This window comes from Salvia miltiorrhiza, unplaced genomic scaffold (genome assembly GCF_028751815.1).
Source record: "Salvia miltiorrhiza cultivar Shanhuang (shh) unplaced genomic scaffold, IMPLAD_Smil_shh fragScaff_scaffold_107_1, whole genome shotgun sequence".
NCBI classification, from domain to species: Eukaryota; Viridiplantae; Streptophyta; class Magnoliopsida; order Lamiales; family Lamiaceae; genus Salvia; species Salvia miltiorrhiza.
In genome coordinates, this window is record NW_026651399.1 from 315,307 (window position 1) to 339,001 (window position 23,695).

The window sequence follows — 23,695 nt, forward strand, 5'->3', positions numbered from 1 at the left end:
GAAAATTTTAGTGGATTATTGGATTTATGATGTTTGATTTTGTATGTGCACAAAATATGAAATGTGATCTAGCAAGTTGGCAAATTTACATGCTTTCTTTTCTTTTTGAAAAGATGGCAAATTGGCATCCAGTAAATCTCATTTATTGAGTTGCTCGATCAAGAAAATTTAGGGGGAGATTTGCAATTATTTACTGGGCGAATAATTAAAATATTCAGTTGAGAAAAGTAATTAAAATAGCCATTCAAATAAAATAAAATAACCTTTTCTGGCAATGCTACAAAAGCATCTAGTTTTAGACCATATACTGATGCGTGTCAGCAATCTTTGGACTTGTTGACTACTGTTAACATTTAACAAAATTCACATCTTATTTAAAAAATAATAATAATAATAATAACAGGTTACTCACATGTACTTGACATATTTATTATTAATGTTATGAAGTGTTCACACCTTAACACATTAACATGTACCGTCTTAAGATATGATCAGAAGCTTCTTTTTACAATTTTACATGTGAAAGTGGCTAAATGAATATCTGTCCATCACAGGGCCGTTTCTGATCGAAAATGGGCCCAGGGCGAAACGTTAAAAATGGGCCCTATTTAGGTAACACTATAAAAAATACAAAGATAACATTTTTTTTAAGTCAAATAATAACATTTCAATAGAAAAATGCATTTGTAATTACAAAAAATGACTTCTTCTCGTCTTTTGACTTGCAAAGTCATCTATAATATCATTTGTTTCAAGACTTTCTAAGATATCTTTCTCAATACATAAAATTGCTAAACCATTTAATCTTTCTTGTGACATCGACGATCTCAAATATGTCTTCAATAAAATCAATGATAAGACAATAATAAAAGAACAATGGCACCTGGATAAATTAATGGTAAATGGTTGAGATATCAAATATCAGATTGACGATTATTGCACTTTGAATTATCCCAATTCCCAAACTATTTGAGATCAAAATCTGAAAAATAATTAATATAATGTTAGATTATATATGCTAACAGATAGTTGGAAATTGGAATTGGATAAACAAGTTACAAGCATTACCCGATAATTGGATAAATAATAAAACAAATACATGCATTTACAAAACAATAAACAATAAAACAAAAGAAAGGTTAAAAAGAGACTAACCGAAAGTTGGAATTTTGGACCAACGAATTTCAGCAGATCAGAATTCAGATTCTCAGAAGCCTCTAAGATTTTCTTGTATTTCCTGACTTCTGAGTTCTTCGATTCTTCAAAAGAATCTTACAATTTTGGACCAACGAATTTCAGAATTTAGGTAACTGAGTCTGAGATTGCAAAGCGAAAGCGATTACTTTGGGCAAGGAATTGAAGATTGAAATCTGAAGAACAAGATAAAACTGTAGGATAATACAATCTATAATTTCTCCTATTTATCTTCATGACTCTAAAGGTTCAAAAATTATTGGGAAAAGATTTTTGAGAGAACGGCTGGATTCTGGAGAAGAAGATGAAGAATCGCTATGACTGCGGGAGATACGAAGCGTTGCAGCGGCAGAATTAAAGACGCAATTACGCTAATTTGCTTTAATTAAAAGATACTTGGGCCACTAGGTAATTTATTTTCGCATATCACATTAAAAGATAGTACTTGGGAATATAATTTTTTGGGCTATAAAATTTATATGGAATGTAAATTTTTAGGGCCTTAATTTTTTTTTTTGGCAGATAACAAAAAAAAGGGCCTATAATAATATAGTATATATAATAGGATATAAAAAAATTTGGGCCCCCGAAAATCATGGGCCCTGGGCGGTCGCCCATGCTCGCCCGCCCTCAAAGACGACCCTGGTCCATCATTCTCCGAAAAAAGAATCTGTCTATCAATATGGCTATAAAAAACTAGTATTTCTTTTCTCATATAATACCGCTTATTTATTTTGGTAAATTTATTTAGTCAAGATATTAAATTTTGTTTTCGAACCTATGTTTATTAGAGGGAAAATGTAATTTAATAGGATATCAGAGTAGATATTGGTTCCACCTCTCATTTGTTCATAAAACAATTTATTTTCTTCTTTTCTCTTATTCTTTTTTCCAAAAAAATATTTTTAAAAATAATGTATATGATCGAAGATGGGAATTAAAACTTTCCTTCCACAAGTCACAAATATTGTAGTGAGACAATATGCCAATTAGATTAATAATTCCTTTTAAATTTGCATAATGATTCCAACTTATAATTATATTCCTTAATAATTTCACAATTTGTATATTTTAATAATGATGACCTCTGTTGCATGGTTGTGCAATTTGGCAAGTTTAATTATATGCTATTCATCAGTCGTAAGATACATACACATGCAAAGTTGAGGCCAATTAAGTTATATACAATTAAAATGCATAACCCACAAATGATGTGATCGTCATGTGACTACATGTTCGTGGGGGACTGCCCACTAAATCCAATCTTGTAATATCAAACGATTTTTTTTTTTTTTTTGAGAGAGAAAAGTAATATCAAACAATTTGTTTCTTTTAGGTTATTGTATTATATTTGTGTTGAAAGGAAATAATCCATGAGCATCAATTAAGGATCAATATATCAATCTAGATCTCTAATTTATTGTTTCCTAGTTTGTGATTTTTTTTGTACAAATCTTTTCAACCCTATAAAGAGTGATTGTAATTCTCGGAAAAAGATTAGCAATAGTTTTTACAACCCTCAATCACCTCTCGTTTCTTATATTCCTACACTATGTCTATACCATGTTCTAACATGGTATCAGAGCAGGGATGATCTAGGAACTTAGAACTAGATCATCATCGTTCCTGACCCAAAAACAAACCTTTTTCTCAGCCTGTTTGAACCAATCAAGGCAGTAACCTTTTCTTCTCCTTTCCTGAAAAAAAAAAAAACAAAGCAGAATGTCAAGAGAGATCCAAACCACCAACACAATAGATTCAAATGAACTAACTCAATAGATCGCCAATCTAGTGCGAAACTCCAACAATGTTACGCTCGGATTCAAACTAGACGGCAACAACTATCCACTATGGGCTCACCTCATGAGGATAGCCATAGGAAGTAGAGGCAAATCCAGCCATATTACCGGGCAACCACCACCTCTAAACGAAACAGATCCAAACTATTACAAATGGGAAGAATCAGATCTATCAGTGTTATCCTGGCTTATACAGAACATTGAAGGGAGATTAGTAATTAACTAATTTCTCCCAACACCAAACTGCCAAGGCCGTGTGGGATAGTTTGGCGATTACTTACGGGAGTGGAGCAGACCCGTTTCAAATCTATGATTTGGAAGTCAAAGCCAAAAAAGTTAATCAAGGGCAACTCACATTGGAAGATTACGGGAATGAGTTGTAAACTATTTGGCTGACCATCGACCGAAGAGAACCAAATCCACTCGGCTGTTGTGAAGAAGGGATCAACAAGTATCGAAAGTTGATTGGAAATCGCCGATTATACCAATTTCTCTTCGGATTAGATGGAAAATATGATGGTATTCGTTGGGATATCCTCAAGGAAATCCCCGTTCCCTCAGCCGAGTCGGTGTTCTCAAGAGTGAGAAGGGAGGCCGCCTGACTACACATTATGCAGCCGACAACTAACCCCGCCAACTTCGACAATTCATCATCGGGAGGAATAGGAGTCGGACTCGCTGCCGCTCGTCATAACCTTCCTCGGCCCGAAGGATACCAACAGCTAACCGCCGCAAGGGGACCACCTTAAAACCACTCAGGAAACCCTTCATCGCGGAAGAAAATGGACAAATCGAAGCTTCATTGCACTCACGCACTGTGGAATGCAGAAGCATACCAAGGAGATGTGTTTCCAGCTCGTCGGACATCCCGATTGGTGGAGAAGACAATCATAAGACCTCGAAAGCAAAAACGACGATTGGGGTGGACGGCCAGGAGGTGGCCAGATCAGCTGTCACAGCCCGCCCTAACTAAGGATAGTTAAGCCGAGTGATCTACGACTAGGGATGGGGTTAAAGAAGAAGGGGAAGAAAAGGGGCGTCATTTATAGCCGTAACACTTACTCATCTTAATAAAACTCGTCATTTTTATTCATGAATACTCAATTGAAAATAGTCTATGAAAGACAGCATAAAACTTAATTAATATCATTAATCAAGTTATACATCATATGAAACCATTCTCTTAAGACTCAAAGTATGACATAACATACTATAACATCAACAACATCTTGCAGCGGAAAGTAGCTAGACATATGTATGAAGACATATTCTAGACAGGTTAACTATTTATTAACAACCCTGGAGACTCCGCTCATTGCAGCACCATCATCACATCAGCTCAACCTGCACATTTAGAAAACATATGCAGGGCTGAGTACAAAAGCACTCAGTGGGCACGTATGCCTAGGTATAAAAATACATGCTTCAAAACTGTAAATTGTCATGCCATCATAAACAGTACAGCAAGGGAGTTTTTCGCTAAAAAGGCCCAAGCTTACTAAGTTCATTTGTGATTCTTAAAGTTCGTCTGCAGACTAAGTTCTCTTGTAATCTATCATATCTGGAACTGTGTGCCGGAGAGGTGGCCACCTCTCACGGTCACTTGACCGGCCAACCCGCTAGATGACTCACGGTCACTGGTGTACACTAGCCCTGGCAGGATAGCTATCAACTGCTCAAGACCCGAATTCGATTGCATCATTGGCAAAGCCAAAGCAGATAGATATCATACTAAAATTTAAACATTTTATGGCAAGACAATACTTGAAATAACTTTAACTCAAAGATTTTGTCATGAAATAACTTGCTTGAACGTAACATTTAAACTCATTTGATATATATATGAAACTGAAATTAACAGTTAGATCATCTCATGCATTCATTCGTATAAGAGGCCTACGACACGCAGGGGATCTCTATATACGTATAGTAAAAGTAATGCCCACCTGATTGCAGTGTTTTGCTACTTAAGACAATGATTCTCTTTCCTTAGCGCGATAGGTTACTCAGACGCTTTTGTTTATTTGAACCTTTAATAACACGAAAACATGTGTTCGAGTGAATAATAGAAAAGATAACAACAAATGCAGTGAATCACTATTCACTCATTTCTCTAACTACCCATATTTCCTTAAACGACTATATCTAACTCATATACAATCGTTCTTCCTTTATCAAAATACTTCATGTACCTTTGAGGATGTAGGAAATTCCATTTTATATTATTAATTTATTTATCTATTATAAATAAAGAATAATTCTATAAACATAAAACGTTTTCCTTTTCCCCATTTAATAATGCCAATCACCAATATATATATATACACATCAATAGCTCATTTATAAACTAAAAGTGATATTTTATCAACAATAAAACTTTAAAATCCTTAATAGGAATTATTTTGAATCATTTCCATCTCAACAAAACTGTATAGATTCAACTTCAACTAATAAACTGCTTTTACTCCGAACTCGTATGGAGTCGAATTTTATATCAATAGAAACCTCTTTGAGTCTAGTTTAATTGAAAAAAAAGTATGTTGAAAAACTCCAAGTAGTTTAAGAGATATAGCGATTTTCCCATCGCCTACCAGATTCGGCAGTTTCTGCCAACTGAAAGTCCAGATTTTTGAAAAAATAGCAAACGTTACCTGAATGAGCTCAAATTTTATATGTAGATAGCTAACACATATATCTTCATAGAATAAAAATTTGAGAGCTAAATATCAACATATGGTTACTGAAATAATTAACCTAATCATCTGCCTCACGACAGTTTTAGCAGATACGGCAGTAGACTTCTCGAATTTTAAAAGGGTAGTAAACGAAGTTCAAATGATATGAAACTTTGTACGAATATTTACCACACTCCCATCTATACCCCAGAAATTTCCCATAATATAATAGAAACGGGAATGCATCGAAATAAGGGCGTCAACTTACCCTTGTCCAAGTGAGCACTAATGGAAGTTGTTCGCCGGGGGTTTTTCTGGTCGTCGTTCCGCGATGGGGTTTAGCCGCGAAGGTCTACGACTTAGTTTTCCTCGTGCGAGATAGATCAGGCTACACAACGGTGGTTTCTTGATCCTTTTTCGTCGTAAGGATAGTGAGAAACGAAGGCCGTAAGTTGGCCGATGGCTAAGTCGGGAATTCGACGTTGGCCTCCGAAGGATATTGTGGCCTTTGGTCGGGAAAATATAGAGAAGGTTTCGGCCTTTCGATTGTTGGGTTTGGTAACCTGAAGATGGAGGAACGAGTACACGTTCTCGGTTCAGAGCCTAGTGACCGGTCGGCGAATAAACGGTCCGGCGAAGGGAGCTCACTTGAGCTCTTGCAATGAAGAAATTAAGGTTTTCACTACAATGCTTTTGCGGGAGTGATGAGTACTGAAATGATAATTGAAGTTTATTGATTTGAAGCTGAATCAATCGAGTGAATTTATAGATGAATTTATGCGACAATTGGGGTAATGATAATGGAATTTTTGGCGTAGGGAGTTGGAAGGAAAGTCAGCTGCAAATCTACACTTTTGAAAAAAATAAGATTTGCTAGAAATCTGCAAATCTTTGAAGTCAGAAATCTTGAATTGGAGGGGAAGGTTGAGCATGCCATCTTTGAAAATTTTGTTTCTTTCGTGATCTTCTTTTCCTCATATCTTGGCTTTTTGGATTGCATGGAAGATATTGAGACCTTGAAAAACTTGTTGCAGTATGATGTTGCGTTGAAGGAGAAGGTGGAATAGTGTAGGAATTGATGTGTTGGATGAAAAATCGAGACATACGTGTAGTAGGATTTTGATTTTCCGTGATCTAGTTTCTCCTAGTTCTTATTCGTTTCTGTAATAATTTTCCAATTCCTGCTAATTAAATACTTGTCGTATTTATATAAATTAAATCCTCAATCTTGAGATTTAATACGTGAAAGTCGGAATTAATTCGCGACTTAATACCTTAACACATATAACGCGAAATAATAAAATTATTATGCATATGATCTCAAGTTATAATTCTAGCAATTTGATTTAAATAACACGATTTATAAAATCGGTTATAAATCTAAATTTTCTAATAATATTGATTAAATCAATAAACTGGTAAAACAAAGTCTCAAACGTATAGTTAAACCAATAAATTTAATTATTGGTTTCATTCATGACTGAATATTAAATCGCAGCTCTGTATCTCTTATACAGACTTTTGCTGAAATAATATTATCTGAACAAAATAATCACCATAAATAATTAAAAGAATTTTATAACTAATGCACATATTTAATCTAATATGTATTTAAAAGAGCGGGGCATTACATACTACCCCCCTTAAAATAAATTTCGTCCCGAAATTTGCACACCTGGTATTCTAGCTTGTGATACTAGTCATTCGTTTCATTCATCTCTTTTGTAGCCTTTTCCATCCTGTGATGGTTCCACTACATGACGAGAACAGCATTATTGCCTCGTAATACTTGAACCTTACAATCTAGTCACTAAACTGATTTCTCTTCATAACTTACGCCTTGAGCTTGGACTATCTCATATTTCTTAATCACATACTTTCTTAACTGCGAGACTTAATATTCAGTGTATACATCCACAATCCTCCACTAACCATTAGTGCACTATTCCTGACTTTCGTGAATCCTTTCGTTTTTCTTATTCTTGAGGCGAGACCATTTTCTCACCAATATCCATTTTCATTTCGTGCTTTCATAATCCTTTCTTGCAATTCACACTTAACTCTTGATGCAACTACACAGCTTGATATTGTCTCCGGATGGTGAACAATTACTAAACCGAATAAGGCAATCACCAATCAGTACTTCATATTTAGTGGTGAAACATCTTATCTTAATTTCCAATTGATGGTACCATCATAAATCTTCACTAATTCGAATCGTCTCTGTTGTCTTACATTGAAATCTCTTTGCTCGAAAAAGCACTTCAAATTCTTGTCAGCTATAAGGACCTCACACTTAACTCCGTAGAGATAGTATCTCCAAATTTCCAACACGTGCACAACCACAACGAGTTCTAAGTCATAAGTCAAGTAATTCAACTTTGGGGCTAATGAGACATAGTGCTCAAGTTCTCTGAAGTTTAAAACAAATACTTGCTTCCTATTGATGGAGCTTTTGACACTTTAGCCGAAACAATCACCCTTCTAGTGTGAGGTTGTTGGCTTTGAGGTTGGGTTGGATCTTAAGTCTTATTCTAAAGTTCTTTTTCTATTCTCGAATTTTTCTGTTGTTTTCTTCATTCCATTTTCTTTCTTTCACCACATCTTGAGGTGGTGTATATCCAGATTGTGTCGGAGTCTTCCCATTCTCCCTTGGTAGCAGTGATTCGATGGTGAGAGTCTTGCTCGTTGGTTGCTCCTACGTAATATTTCTTTGGCTTGGTAGGGGAATTGAATATCTCATGACGCCATTCGTTTGCGAACTCCTTCACGCGTTTCTCATAAGTGTCCACCACATTTGGAGCACGTCCTGAAATTTTGTTGAAAACTCTATCATACTAGTTATCTGTCCTGGTTCTCCACTTGGGATTCCAGAAGTTGCTTTGTTTCTACCGACTATCGGTCAAAAGATAGGTTGATGCTTAGTGTATCTTTCTAACTGTGAGAATATCACCTTCTAGTACTTCGAGAACTGACAACAAACTAAGTCATTCTAGTAATTACTGTGCTTATCGTGGTAAAATAAGATCTTATTGTGACAACTACATAGTGTGAGTCTATACATTGGGATGACGCCCTACTCAAGGTCAAAATCCTAATTGACAATCACCGAGATCTTAGTTATATGGGCTGACCAGACCCAGCACAATGAATCACTCAGTCAAATGGGAGCTTCGCCCCCAATCATGTCAACTTCTTATCTCTTATAAAGCTCTAAGTCAACTTCTAACTTAAAGCACTTACTAATAAGTGTTTCATCATAAGTTATTGATACCATGAAAGTCCATTCTATGTTGTTCTAGCCAAGCTATCATGACTAACATCATAATCATAAGCAACATAAGTTCTTATGTGAAAAACTTAATCTCACCGCTATTGAAATAGCTCAAGTGAATCCTTAGTCTTAAAGCATTGCCTCTATGTTGTAACATCTCTATGTTAAACATTTCTATCTTATCAGTCTTTACTTAAATCGATCAAGCGGTGCTATCACGATTAACATTCTCAAAGCATTCTTGGGTGGTACTCAAACGGTTTGTAAGAGGACCCATTATTCTAATCGTATAGGCAGCTAGCCTAAAACGACAACATAAAGCTTTTTCATTTATTCATACATACATACTTCTGTTTCTTTTGAAACCTTAACATATATGGACATTTAATGTCCCTTTCATGAAAACTTTGCTTATGCCGGAAAGATTCAAGGAATCTAACTCGACCATACATACATACATACATTGATTCGTTAAGGGCTCGGGTTGTCCCAAACACGAAATACATTCATTGAGTCGTTATGGGTTCGGGTAGTCCCAAACACGACAAAAAGCATTCACATAGCATCGTAAACATAAGGCGCACATTTTCTTGAAAAACTTTCATAACATCTGAAATACATATATGTATATTTTTGAAACTATTATCGTACCTTTGTTGCGGCAGTGTGACGGCGAGCTGAGGGTTACTGACATTCTTAGAAGTCTAGAGATACTATTCTAGACTCGACATCAAAACTTATGATTATCAGAGACATGAAAGGAAACTTATGCTCTATCTCATATTCTATCTCCTTACTCAACTCTATATAAACTCTCCACTCATCTCAAATCCTTAAGTTCAAGGATAGGTTTCAAGAAAATCATGGTTCCAAGTCTCGATTTGTCTCTCATATAAGGCTCGTCTAATCTCATTCAAACACATAGACAACACAATCACCTAAGGCCCATAAGAAAAACACAATCAAACATTATCAAAACATGCTTTGTTTTTACATTGACTCAACTTCAAAATCTAACCTGTTCTGACTCCGACACCTCCTGGACTCGAGACTCATACCAAAAGAAAGATCTTCGAGTCTAGTTTCATATAAAAAAGTAGAGTCAAAAACTCCAAGTATTGTAGGAGATATGACTGTTTTACTACAGTCTACCATATTCGGTAGTTTTGAGCAATCGAAAACTTGGATTTTTTAAAAAATAGTAAACGTTGTCAAACTGAGCTCAACTTTGGTGGATATCTAGCTAACACTATAAGGTTAATACCATAAAAATTTTGAAATCTAGATCACACAGGAAGCTACTGAAATGAATGACTCTTTCTTCTGTTCTCTGAAATTCTCGGTAGTAATGTGCAGTTTAGGTTTTGTATTTTATAAAAAATAGTAAACGAAGTCCAAATGACTTGAAATTTTACCGGTGTGCTTAAGACTCATGTAGGGATTTGCTATAAAATTTTCAAAGCTATTAGACATCTAAAAACCGTCGATAACAGTAGGTCCGTAGGCCTACGAAATTCACCAAAATCTCATCTCAAACTCTTAAATGCTCAACTCAACATCCCTTCAAAGAAAACCAATCAAAGCTCATTTTAAACACATATAGCACTTGAAAACATTCAAGCACATTATAATACTCATCATACTCAATCTTGACTCTCTTCTTACATCATAACCTCAAATCTCAAGTAAAACATTTCAACGAACGCATCATTAAAATTCTCTTCTCATTTTCGTGCTCAAAATTACTCAAATACTCAAACATGATCTCATTCATCATATAAATCATTATACACATATAGATTCCCTTTTATCATGTAAACTAAACTCTAATGAAACTTCATGTATCATCATAAAACTCTTAATAAAACATGACAAACTTTCACATAATGGTCATAAAGCAATTAGACCTCATTTTATCAATCATCGACTTCTCAAAATATGAAAACTCAAAAACTCATACAAACTAAACTAAGTCAAAAATTTCTTAGCCAACAAAAGACTTACTCAAACATAATTATACACTAATATCATGCTCAAATACATATATCTTAAGCCAAAATCACTTAAATAACACATAGGCAAAAAGTCCTGATTTTTATTAAAGTAAACTCTTTGAAATTTAATAAACACACATGATACTTTAATCCATTCATAGATCTATCAATCTTAGCCAATTAATCTCACATATAACCCATCAATTTACAAATTAGAGCATAGATACACATATCCCTAATTTTATTAAACTAACTCATATCAAAATCATCAATTGACATCATATACTCAATTTACTCCATCCTTAGAATAATGTCTACGTTCCACATAGGCATTAAGTGCAAGGTTCTTGTTTTCATCTTTAGTGGTCCTAACTCAAATTCTAATTTAGAAATCATGTGAGAAACTGTAGTAGCTCTTCCTACAAGAGTGATTACTCTCAACTTGGGACTAGCTCGTTTTGGTTCGAGTTTGAAGGTAACATGCTTCAAACACTTAAAGAATGCAAGGCTCTTGTATTAAACAGGATTCTAACTGGTGCATCCAATATCTTGCCCATACTACCTTAAAGTCCTGCCTTAAACCAGCACTTAAAACTCAAACATCTCTTCATCAGTATCCATCTTCTGATGAGCGAACGTGATAGCTCACAGAGTTCTCAATTATACTCTACAATCGATTTCTTTCCTTGAATCAAACTTCGATAATAAGTCTCTCGCTGCTTACTGTACTCCTCGGTACATATTTCTCAAGAGTAGCCTTGAATTGTTCTCAGGTGTAGTTTACCAGTTGCTCGGGTGTTAAAGTCCTCTGACGTGCCTCTCACTAGTCTTATACATCAAGAGAATCTACTAGGATAACTCAAAAGTTGTAAGAGTTCAACCCTAGAATGACATCAAAACAAATTGTTTCAAGAGACTCAAATGAATGACCAGAGGGTAGAATGAAGTAACTACCAGGTCGAACAAAAATGACCTAGAGTAAGAACCCATCTGGCTTTTCAACCGAAAGTTGAAACACATGGGTTTATAAACCCAAAACACGTCTACTGAGATTTGGATCATGCGGACTGGCCAGGTCCAACATAATCACTCCCCAGTCACACGGGATATACTATCCCGAACTTGGAAATTCTGTGTCTTCTAAACCCTCATAATACTATACATAACAAAACTTAAGTTGATACCAGCAAGCTAAAAGCTTAAACTCAGGGTCCTATGTTCTAGACTCTTGTTTCGAAAGTTCAATATTTTTCGACTCTCCTCTCATGTTGCGGTGGTGGTGGCGGAGTATTATCCCGCCTATCCTTCACATCACACTCTTGATGATATCTTTGAGGCATTTTTTTGAAATCACAAAAGGAAAACTCAACTCGACCAACGCTCTAAGCATCCTCGAAACTCAAGTTCAATTTACTAACTCAACTTTAAGGAAACCTTCACGGTCACCTTAACATTCATCTGTAAGGCAATAAGCACTCACGAAATGCTAACAAAAAGACCACTCTGGTCAACCTAATATATATCCATCAGTAGAATGCCTCTTTTTAGAGGACTTACATAAAGGGGTTATATAAACCCTACAAAAACCATAGTATCTATCGTAATGTCCCTTCTAAACCGACACCATTAATGGTGCTATGTCTCGGTTTGGACTTCCTACGGTAATTGTTACCAGTTAACTCATCTAGTTGCTACTTTAGCACACTAGGAACATCCATCTATTTAACATCAGTAGGGTACTATATTCGCATGCTTATCTATCAGCATGTCAAAAGCTCAAGTATCAATATCTCCTAAGTAAGTTATATACATCGCAATATAATTGAAACTAATCAAAAACAAGGGTGTACTGCTCATACTCTCAAGATCATCCTTAGCTCTAGCCTACATCGGCTTCTCTTCTCATTCTCATCAACTCTAGCCCTCCTTGGCTACTTCTCATCCTTTCAACCCTAGCCTTCCTTGGCTCTTTCTCATCCTTTCATAGTCTATGAACATGTGTTTGAAAATCTGCTAGGGTATTTCTGTACCACATACTGTACGCCTCGTCCTCGTATCCGATCTTCCCTGAGTTCGATCTCACAACAGTCCACTTTCGTGCAGTGCCAACAGTCCTGGCCAACCTATAAGGAGAACTTAAAGGTGACTCTAGGAACTAACTCTACTTGGCTCCAGCAACAGAAATAAACAAAACATAACTTAGCAAAACTCCTACTAAGTAGTACTGTTATCTTAAAACTCAAGCTCAAAACATCTAAATTCTCATCTCGTCCCATCTTTACTCAGTAGGGAATCTCTCTAAACAATGATATTAGATCCCTTAATCTAAATCATCGTGACTCAGTAAGACAACTCAACAATTTTCTCTCAAAGCCATCTCCAAAGACTATGGCTCATGATACCTCCTCAAGTACCATTAAGGTTGCGTGAGCAAAACTCGCGTCACAAAACAACTCAACATATCGTACAATATCTCATTGCAACATGCTAATAACTCATCATTAATCATGCTATTATACTCAAGCTCATAACTCAAACTCATAACTCAAACCAACAAGTACTTAAAGCAATTGCTAATTCTCTCAAGCTTTAGCTCTAAGTTCTCATTTCATCCTTCTACTTAGAAAAAAAATCTCTCTTAACAATGACATTAGATTCCTTCATCTAAATCATCGTGACTTATCACAATTGCTCAAACAATTCTCATCACAAAACATCTCAAATACATCACATCATAACTCATAATTATGCATCCTCAATCATATAACATCATATGATATAAACGCTCTCATGATTCATCATGTAACGTCAACATATGCTCTTACAACATAATAACTCATTATTAATTATGTTGTCATCCTCAAACTCAAACTATGCACCTTCAAAGTGTAACATCATAACTCATCATATAACCTCAACATCATGCTCTTCAAAATTTAATGTCAAATAAACTTTGAAATTTTACATACCTCGTTGAGTCTGGTGTGATGGTGCGCTGAGCTCACGGTTGTTAATAACTATTAGTCTAGTGACTCATTCTAGACTAAACTCAAGACTTATAATTCAGAGCTTTCCTTCGCTCTGATACCACTTTGTCACAGCCCGCCCTAACTAAGGATAGTTAAGCCGAGTGATCTACGACTAGGGATGGGGTTAAAGAAGAAGGGGAAGAAAAGGGGCGTCATTTATAGCCGTAACACTTACTCATCTTAATAAAACTCGTCATTTTTATTCATGAATACTCAATTGAAAATAGTCTATGAAAGACAGCATAAAACTTAATTAATATCATTAATCAAGTTATACATCATATGAAACCATTCTCTTAAGACTCAAAGTATGACATAACATACTATAACATCAACAACATCTTGCAGCGGAAAGTAGCTAGACATATGTATGAAGACATATTCTAGACAGGTTAACTATTTATTAACAACCCTGGAGACTCCGCTCATTGCAGCACCATCATCACATCAGCTCAACCTGCACATTTAGAAAACATATGCAGGGCTGAGTACAAAAGCACTCAGTGGGCACGTATGCCTAGGTATAAAAATACATGCTTCAAAACTGTAAATTGTCATGCCATCATAAACAGTACAGCAAGGGAGTTTTTCGCTAAAAAGGCCCAAGCTTACTAAGTTCATTTGTGATTCTTAAAGTTCGTCTACAGACTAAGTTCTCTTGTAATCTATCATATCTGGAACTGTGTGCCGGAGAGGTGGCCACCTCTCACGGTCACTTGACCGGCCAACCCGCTAGATGACTCACGGTCACTGGTGTACACTAGCCCTGGCAGGATAGCTATCAACTGCTCAAGACCCGAATTCGATTGCATCATTGGCAAAGCCAAAGCAGATAGATATCATACTAAAATTTAAACATTTTATGGCAAGACAATACTTGAAATAACTTTAACTCAAAGATTTTGTCATGAAATAACTTGCTTGAACGTAACATTTAAACTCATTTGATATATATATGAAACTGAAATTAACAGTTAGATCATCTCATGCATTCATTCGTATAAGAGGCCTACGACACGCAGGGGATCTCTATATACGTATAGTAAAAGTAATGCCCACCTGATTGCAGTGTTTTGCTACTTAAGACAATGATTCTCTTTCCTTAGCGCGATAGGTTACTCAGACGCTTTTGTTTATTTGAACCTTTAATAACACGAAAACATGTGTTCGAGTGAATAATAGAAAAGATAACAACAAATGCAGTGAATCACTATTCACTCATTTCTCTAACTGTAGTGACCCGCTCTTTTATATATTTTAAATCCAGTAATGAGTGTGTATTTTTGTTCATGAGTGAATGAAAACAGATATTATTCTGATATGAATTCAGCTTATGATCCTGAATTTATATTGTTAAAGCAGTCAATGATATTATTTCAGAGTTATAACTGACTTAGCAAAGTCACGTTATTTATTTAAGCGAGATGAAATTTGATTTTATTTTTACTCAGATCGTGAATTATTTCCGACTCAGGAAGTTAATTAAATCTGCGGATTTAATTTAGATATCAGAACAACGAACGAATTAAATCTACGGATTTAATTTAGATTCATTTTATAATTTATCGGTTTTAGTGAGAAATCACATGTCGAAATACGAGATTTATTTAAATAAACAGTATCAAGCATATACGAGCACACGATCCATCTTACAGTTACAGAATCACCGAGACAGAGAAAATACATCAATAATTCTCCTCTACATTTTTTTCCTTTCTTTTTCTTCTCTTTTTCTTTCCATTAATTTTGTTCCCCACTCCATCAACTCCACTACCCTATGCTCCCCACCATCTCCACTACCTTTGCTCCCCATCAACTCCAACACTTCACCCATTCCTTCCATTTCGCACCAGCAATCACAAAGAGAAGGAAGACTTGGCTTAACTACTTTGCCAAGATTTCAAGCTGCTCCAGTCCAGTAGTACCCCAACACTCGAAGCTAGAGTTTATTGGGTGAAAAACCGTGCATGAGGTAAGGCAGCGAATCTGCCATAAGCACACTGCTCCGGCAGTGTTTTGCAAGGCGATTCCAGCCATCCAAACGGTTCCCAAAAATTCCCAAATTAATTGTGTATCATCTTTCATACATTTTCTATATTTTGGTAAAATGTCAGAATATTTAGAGCTCGCATGATTTATTTATGAATTTGTAAACATCACTGCCCATCTGGAATACATTTTTGGTAAACAATCTTTGGGAGATCATAAGTAAAGTTTCACTCGGTGAAAACCTTTGAAACTTGAATATGTCACTCTAGACTCCCGTATCTTTCTTTTGACATCGGCCTCACCATTTTTGAGTAAGGGAAACAACCGGTATAAATTCTTGAAATCTAGTTCTTATTCCATGTACCATCCAGTAGATTTTACAAACCTACGACTTTGAGGTGGAAAAGGCCGACTTAAATATTTGATTCTCAAGCCTATCTTTCTACTGAATATTCACTGACATGTTGGGAACTTACTTGTTCAGTTTTAGAATTTTTGGTGAAGCTTAAAGTGGTTTTTCCGATTTATGTTCTGAATCTGCCAAACTTGAACTCTTTTTGTGCACTGAACTTTAGATAGTCATATCTTCTAAACCATGAAGGTTCTTAGAGTAAATCCAACTGGAGAGTGTTATGATCTCTCCCTAGTTTCCAGATTGACCTTTGGGGTTCCCAGTGGAGTTTTGTAAAGGGAGATATGAATTTTTAAAGAAAGCCCACTGACTTGGTTGTAATCTGGAAATATGAAATTTACAGATTTTTGCTTGTTAAATACCCATCTTTGAGAGGGCATATCTTGCTCGTTTGAATTGTTTTTCATTCGATTCAAATTGGAGAATGATCCTTGAAATGTCTAGTTTCCAGAATGTCTTTTGGAGCCTCATTTGGAGATCCGAGGTAGATTTGGTGTCTGTTGTAAAACAACCCCTTAAGAGCTCAAGTTGTTGAATTATTTTCTATGTATCAAAGTTTATTTTAAAGGATGTTTCGTGAAAGATTTAGTATATGTGCGTAACAAGTTTGGGACTATTTATTTTAAATGAGGTCCGTTCTTTATTTAAATTAGGATGGACTTTTAATGAATATTTTTGGGATTAAACTATTATTTCTTGATTTATATAAATTATTTTTAAGGACTTATAAATATGAATTTCGTAGGCCTACTGACCTACTGTGATCGACGGTTTGTCGATGTCTAACAGCTTTGAAAATTTTATAGCAAGTCCCTACATGAGTCTTGAGTACCCTGGTAAAATTTCAAGCCATTCCAACTTCGTATGATACTTCTTTAAAATGTAAAACCTAAACTGCACATTACTACTGAGAATTTCAGAGAACAGAGAAAAGAGTCATTTATTTCAGTAGCTTCCTGGGTGATCTAGCTTTCCAAATTTTTATGGTATTAACCTTATTGTGTTATTTAGATATCCACCAAAGTTGAGCCCAGTTTGACAACGTTTACTATTTTTCAAAAATACAAGTTTTCGATTGTTCAAACTGCCGAACATGGTAGATCGTGGTAAAAACGTCATATCTCTCAAACCACTTGGAGTTTTCGACTCTATTTTTTTTTTATATGAAACTAGACTCGAAGATCTTTCTTTCGGTATGAGTCTCGAGTCCAGGAGATGTCGGAGTCAGAACAGATTAAATTTTGAAGTTGAGTCAGTGTAAAAGCAGAGCATGTTTTGATGATGTTTGATTGTGATTCTTATGTGCCTTATGTTGAGCCTTTTTATTTTATTTTATTTTTTTTAATTTTATAACATTACTTGTTCTTATTTATTAAGCCCGATTAATTATGAGATTATAAAGCGAATAAGTTGAAGTATTTATTTTCTATTGACTACGAGGAGCGGGGTTTATTTAATTGACGGATTAGAACACCCCGAAGAGAACGGATTAATTTTTGTTAATTATCCGGCTTCATGAGACGAGACTTAGCTTTTGTTTAAATCCGATAGCCTGGATTAACAATAGAAATTCCCTGATTATTATCTCAGAATAATAGTTCATGCATACGAGATTCATGCATAGTTTAATTACGCATTCTCATTTAATTGAGAATTTTCCCTCGATTTAAAGTCTTACGTTATTTTCTCGGATTAAAGGTCGAGCGCAAGAATAAGAGCTCGTCAAGGAGTCACTAATCTGTAGCAAAGCTTTGCTATCAGGTGGGCATTACTTTCATATATATCAAATGAGTTTAAATGTTACGTTCAAGCAAGTTATTTCATGACTAAATTAATTGAAGTTATTTCAAATATTGTCTTGCCATAAAATGTTTAAATTTCAGTATGATATCTATCTGATGTGACTTTAATCATGTAATCGAATTCGGGTCTTGAGCAGTTGATAGCTATCCTGCCAGGGCTAGTGTACACCAGTGACCGTGAGTCATCTAGCGGGTTGGCCGGTCAAGTGACCGTGAGAGGTGGCCACCTCTCCGGCACACAGTTCCAGATATGATAGATTACAAGAGAACTTAGTCTGCAGACGGACTTTAAGAATCACAAATGAATTTAGTAAGCTTGGGCCTTTTTAGAGAAAAACTCCCTTGCTGTACTGTTTATGATGGCATGACAATTTACAACTTTACGAAGCATGTTATATTTCATAGTAGGCATATGTGCCCACTGAGTACTTTTGTACTCAGCCCTGCATATATTTCTAAATGTGCAGGTTGAGCAGCTGCCGATGGTGATGAAGTGACGAGCGGGACTCTTTTGTCTTATTATGTATTAATGAACTCTAGGGTTACATGTCTTCATACATGTAATCAGAACCTTATTCCGCTGCGTACTCAGAAGTTTTATGTTATTTTGGATAAGTCGGAGTTATCCGAACTTGTTAGTTATTTGAGTCTATACGACAAAAACTCTGTTATATTATAGATATCTATGTTGTTAACAATGATGAAATACGATCCTTTCTTGTTTGATTATTCCCCTTTCTACCCCGCTTCTAATCTCCCTCCATTAGCCACGATTTCCCGGCTTAATTATCCTTAATTAGGACCGGTCGTGACAGAGTGGTATCAGAGCAGTTCATTTGCTCTGAACCCTAGAGTTAGCCCATTTTTCTAGTATGATCACTAGTATATATGAGTCAGTCAACCAAAGCTCATCACTTCATCACATCGTCATGCTCAGCAAGAAAGAAGGTGGTAATGGTTTTAAAACATTGAGAAGTTCACGTTCTATATGAATGTACTGATGCTTACATTCAAGTTTTATGCTTTATTGATTGATTAGATATCTCAATGAACTTAGATGCGTTAAGAATGAATGATCACTGTTACGAGAAGAACAATAGAAGCTAGAAACTCAGTTATATTTCACTATAGCCATGGTGAAGAGCTAAGAAAGAGGAAGAGAATCCAATGAAAGCAGTGCAAGCGGAGTGCCATGCACGAATCACTGATGCAGGCATAGTTTTTCATTCAGGTTGTTCACGTGAGACGGAGCACCTAATCGACTATTGCCTTATTCGATGATAGTTTAAGTATGATATTGCTTATAGCGATGAGTGCGACTTATGTAATCAGTTAGCTAATCCCGAATAAGTTGAGACTCACTTCTAGCCTCGATTATCACTAGCTATGGCTTGAGGATAACTTTCATGATTCATCAATGAACTTCAGAGTTAGACATACGAGGGGTCAAAATGCTTTGTATATGATGTTAATATTACGATTAAAACTATCAGCTTATAGCTTCAGATATTCGGAACCATTCTACTTACAGTACCTATCGCAATAGATAAGGACATGACTGAGAATCCCTATTGATTACGATCACCTACTACGAATTGGAAAGACGAGATGTGATATGGGTACTAGCAGTTACCAACCATTATGATTGATCATAAAAGTTTACGCAAGTGTGTAAGACGAGAGAAGTTCTCGAAGATGGTTCAGAGTTTAATAATAGCTAGAAGCGCTGACAGTGGATCAATGCTGAAACAAATGAATTAAGATTTTAATGAGACCCTAAGGATATACTCAAGATAAATATATATACCTTAACCTATCGAAGACATCGCCTCAGTTAGAACGTCTTGGATTATGCATTTAGTCTGGTAACCGCAATGAGAGCATTGACTAAGGTCATTCTATGACTTAGCATTACACATGGAGACACATAACCTATAAATGTGCTCAGATGAGCAAAAGCTATTTCCTTATTGAATGCGTGATGATTCAAAAGGTTTTTGCAATAAAATGAAAGGGTGCTTCAAATTATATGGTTGCATTTCAAGCGCTATGTGAAGAAACACTAAGTACTAGAAGTACTACTTTAAGATCATATAGAGGAACATTGTTGAGTAAGGTCGAGCCTACCTTATTTCGCCTATAGAAGATGTTTAAGGATTGCATTAAACTAGGAGGTAGACTCCAAGTTTGAGAAGCTCTAGAATATTCTCAAGGACATGTTCAAGATATTAAGAAGAAAGTGGTGATTTTAGACCAAATATACCTTTTGCAGCCAAGGAACAAGAGTTGCCAAGTTCGGAAAAGTATTTCCGAGTGACTGAGAAGTAGTTGTGTCGGACCTGGCCAGTCCACATGGCCAAAATCTCAGTAGTCGTCATATATAGGTCTTTAAACCTATATAATTTAAACCTTCATCTGAAAAGCCAAACGGGTTCAGACTATTAGGTCATTTCGTTTCGACCTTTCAGTCAATTCATTTCTACCCTATGGTTATTCATTTTCAATTGTTTGGCAAATCATTGAAACACTTTGTCTAATTGCCATTTGTGATTTGAATCATTGCGATCTACTAGCTGTTGGTAGATTTTCTGTGACCCAAGGACAAACAGATACTCATCAGATTAAATCAGTCAGACATGTATGCTTCAACCCAAGGGTCAAGCACGTAATGCATACAGACAATCTCTTGTGCATTTAGTAGGATGTTATTTGTGTATTTCGAAAACGATGATCATTTCGATGCTTTTGTATGCCCCTATGTTGGCTTAGTTATTTTGACTAGTATTAGTACGGAGACGCGAAACCTTGGGGCGTTCCGTGACTGAGTACGTTTTGTGATGGCTTCGTTAGGTATGTGGTACTTAGATAGGTCTTTGAATCTAGACTTTTATGACGATGTAAAGTCCTCATTGAGGCAATTTTCCCTATGTTATATATGGTGACCTTATTGGTCTTTCTCGGCAAGTCATCCCGCTATGTTTTAATTATATGTTCGCTTAAGTTTTAGCAGGAGCAGAACTCGATGAGTTAAGGAGTAACTATAGAAATGATAGTATGTCCTTATTGCATTTTAATGCGTTGACAACTTGTGTTTTGACCTAATAGAATGCCGCCAAAACGAGGACGACCAAGAGGAGGGGGCAGGATTCCCCGAAATGAAAGAAGAGGCCCAGAAACAGGGCCAGAACCAGAAATAGTTCAACCACCTGTTCAGCCAGAACGACGGATTGAGGAATTATTCTTGCGACAGAACCCACCTACCTTCAACGGGACAGGAGACCCGGCAGAAGCTGAAACTTGGGTCCGCGCTATTGAACGCATTTTCAACTTCCTGCGTTGCACCGACCAAGAACGTTTGACTTGTATGTCCTTTCAGTTGACTGGGTCAGCTGATTTCTGGTGGGAAGCAAGGATGAAAACGATGACAGCAGAGCAGTTAGAAAACCTGACTTGGGAACAATTCAAAGTCGGTATATATGACAAGTATATACCCAAGAGCTACCGCAAGAAGAAGGAAGCTGAATTTTACAATCTAAAGCAAGGGAAGATGTCAGTAACTCAATACGACAGGATGTTCTGCGATATGTCTAGATATGCGCCGGAACAAGTTGACACAGATGAGAAGATGGCTGAAAAGTTTTGTGCTGGTCTAAGGCACGAGATTAGGATGGCCTTGGCAAGCCATGGAGGATTGTCTTACACTGAGTCGCTCAGCCGAGCGTTAGACATTGAGGCAGCCATGCCAGGAGAAAGACTTGCAACTGTACCTGCTCCAGCACCTCTACATGATCAAAATCATAATCAGAATTTCAAAGGGAAGAGGAGATGGGACAACAGTAACCCGAACCAAAGCGAGAAGAGGCCATGGCAGGGACGGGTCTTCCAGTCACAGGGCTATGGAGGTCAGAGTGCACCGAAACAGATGGGAAATAACCAACAGAGTGCCCCACATTGCTCCAAATGTAACAAAAATCATGTGGGAATCTGTAAGGCCGGCAGTGATAGTTGCTATATCTGTAACCAGAAGGGGCACTATGCAAACCGGTGCCCGAATAAGCAACATGGAACGAGTTCAAGACCAAACCCACCTATCCAGGCTCCACCTCTGCGAGCAATCCAAGCTTTGCCCCAACCATACCCAAGGCAGCAACCACAATGTCAGCAGCCACAGCAGCACCAACAGCTACAGTACCAACCACAACCTCAACAACCGTATCAGCAACAGGCCCGCCAACAACAGCAGCGACAACAGAAACAACATGAAAAACCTCGTCATGCTAGAGCCTATGCTATAAGGCAGAAGCAGCCCGAGAACAACCAGGGAAACCTGGCAGGTATGGGCATGCTACTCAATACTCCTGTTGTACTTCTATTTGATACGGGCGCATCGCATACTTTCATTTCAAGTACATGTGTTGACACATTAAAACTTAAAATAGAAAGAGCTGACCAGGAGTTGAGTATATCATCACCTATAGGAGGGATGACGACAGTAGATCATGTGTGCTTGAACCTAGAACTGAACATAGGGTCACACAAGATTGTAGTAAACAACTCCTATGTTATACCGATGGGAGATGTGGACATAATCCTAGGAATGGACTGGCTAGCCGAGAACTATGCCACCATCCTTTGTAACGAAAGACAGATATTGTTTCGACCCCCAGGAAGGGAGCCGTCACATTTCCACGGAATTAATATGGGAAGAAGAAAGATGATCATCTCCGCCCTACAAGCAACAAAAATGATGAAGAAGGGATACCCAGCTTACCTCGTATACTTGCACGGAGAACTGGGTACTGAAAAGAGTATAGAAGATGTAGCAATTGTACGGGACTTTTCAGATGTATTTCCAGAGATTCTGCCAGGGCCACCACCGGACAGACCAATTGAGTTTACCATTGATTTGGAGCCCGGGGCAGCTCCCATTTCGAAGGCACCATACCGGATGGCTCCTAAAGAATTGGAAGAACTCAAGATACAACTGCAAGAACTTTTGGAACTTGGATTCATTAGGCCAAGTGTATCACCTTGGGGTGCACCTGTACTTTTTGTGAAGAAAAAGGATGGCACATTGAGAATGTGCATAGACTATAGGGAACTGAATAAAGTGACACTGAAGAACAAATATCCTTTACCAAGGATAGATGACCTCTTCGACCAGCTCAAGGGAGCAAGCGTGTTCTCGAAGATTGATTTGCGGTCTGGTTATCACCAGCTGAAGATTCGACCAGAAGACGTACCTAAGACGGCATTTCGAACTAGGTATGGCCACTACGAATTTGTAGTTGTGCCATTCGGGCTAACTAATGCGCCAGCCGTGTTCATGGACCTCATGAATCGAGTGTTTCATCCGTATTTAGACAAATTTGTCTTGGTATTCATAGATGACATCCTGATCTACTCGAAGAACGATAAAGACCATGAGGAACATCTGAGAATTGTTCTAGAAACGTTGAGGACAGAGCGCCTTTATGCCAAATTCAGCAAGTGTGAATTTTGGCTCAGCGAAGTCACGTTTTTAGGA

General features: G+C 36.9%; 1 long non-coding RNA gene across 1 annotated transcript; it reads left to right on the plus strand.

The window, feature by feature from the left end:
* The first annotated feature begins 15,654 nt into the window (after positions 1–15,654).
* LOC131002316 (uncharacterized) lies at positions 15,655–18,897 on the plus strand. Its single transcript, XR_009094255.1, has 3 exons — positions 15,655–15,937; positions 18,065–18,127; positions 18,636–18,897. It is a non-coding gene; the product is annotated as an uncharacterized LOC131002316 (long non-coding RNA).
* Positions 18,898–23,695: the final 4,798 nt, after the last annotated feature.